The sequence below is a fragment of the Lactuca saligna genome, chromosome 2 (genome assembly GCF_052625555.1).
Source record: "Lactuca saligna cultivar CGN05327 chromosome 2, ASM5262555v1, whole genome shotgun sequence".
Taxonomy (NCBI): domain Eukaryota; kingdom Viridiplantae; phylum Streptophyta; class Magnoliopsida; order Asterales; family Asteraceae; genus Lactuca; species Lactuca saligna.
Window position 1 is genome coordinate 187,204,373 of NC_136418.1, and position 1,923 is coordinate 187,206,295.

A 1,923-nucleotide genomic window follows, 5' to 3' on the forward strand; every position below is an offset into this window, starting at 1 on the left:
CGCATTTTAACCTAATTAATCAAATGCAAATCACAAAATTTTCATTCCAGATGCGAACACAGTTTAGTTCTTGAACTCTAAACTTGCGAAATCAAAAATTCATATGTTGAACCCATATGCGAATATTAACCCAATTGACTTCAAATTGATTCACAGATGCAAACACTCGATTGTTTTACTTTTGCAAAATGAGCATCAACAACTCCACAATCGAGTTTTTAAATTCTTGCAAACAACAATTTCACAGTCCTTGACTTCGCGTTTTTCTTCACGAATCATCCCTCAATCATCAATCCAATTGCGAATCAAAACTCATATGTTCTTGCTTTATCAATTCATCGACTACACTCATACAAATTCGAACAATACTCAATTTCAAAATCGATTGAAACTTATAGCAAAGCTAAATCCAACTTCGCATTCAAAGCACACAAGTGTTATTGATTGCATTCATGAAATACTAACAAGATAATATATTATAATACAAATATACATATTTTAGGTGGTGAAATCGTAACAGCCTAACAATTTGGTATGCAACTTTATTAAATCAATAAAAAAAGTTATGCAAATTGGAAAAATAAATAAAAATATATCTTTTGTTGTTTTAATTAAGGAAATAAATATTTTATATGAATACTCACCTGGAAAAACGCATATTATAATTGTCTAATTTAATCGTAGCCTACCAATGTACTTTCTTCTTTACTGTTTGATTGTTTTTTTCTGTGTGCTGATTATAATTGTCTAATTTAATGTAAATTTTTTTTTTTTTTTTTAACTTGCAAGGTACAATGGAACATATTACTCCTATAAAGGAAATTGACTCAATCAAGGACAATGCTATAATCTGTAATTTATCATCTTTTAGTTTAATTTTCTAAATATATGTGTGGTTGTCTGTGTGTATCTCTTTAAAAATTCTGCAATTTCATCATTTTATGACCCCCATTTGCGAAGTTGAGTATTTATTTCCAAAAATGCGAAACACCAGGGACAATATTTGAAAATTTCTGTTTTCTTCCCCAATTCGCATTCTACTGTGAAATACTTCGCATCTTCATTCTTACACCCTTCGCATCCCTTCGCATTAATCACCTTCGCATTTTAACCTAATTAATCAAATGCAAACCACACAATTTTCATTCCAGATGCGAACACAGTTTAGTTCTTGAACTCTAAACTTGCGAAATCAAAAATTCATATGTTGAACCCATATGCGAATATTAACCCAATTGACTTCAAATTGATTCACAGATGCAAACACTCGATTGTTTTACTTTCGCAAAATGAGCATCAACAACTCCACAATCGAGTTTTTAAATTCTTGCAAACAACAATTTCACAGTCCTTGACTTCGCGTTTTTCTTCACGAATCATCCCTCAATCATCAATCCAATTGCGAATCAAAACTCATATGTTCTTGCTTTATCTATTCATCGACTACACTCATACAAATGCGAACAATACTCAATTTCAAAATCGATTGAAACTTATAGCAAAGCTAAATCCAACTTCGCATTCAAAGCACACAAGTGTTATTGATTGCATTCATGAAATACTAACAAGATAATATATTATAATACAAATATACATATTTTAGGTGGTGAAATCGTAACAGCCTAACAATTTGGTATGCAACTTTATTAAATCAATAAAAAAAGTTATGCAAATTGGAAAAATAAATAAAAATATATCTTTTGTTGTTTTAATTAAGGAAATAAATATTTTATATGAATACTCACCTGGAAAAACGCATATTATAATTGTCTAATTTAATCGTAACAGCCTACCAATGTACTTTCTTCTTGACTGTTTGATTGTTTTTTTCTGTGTGCTGATTATAATTGTCTAATTTAATGAAAATTTTTTTTTTTTTTTTTAACTTGCAAGGTACAATGGAACATATTACTCCTATAAAGG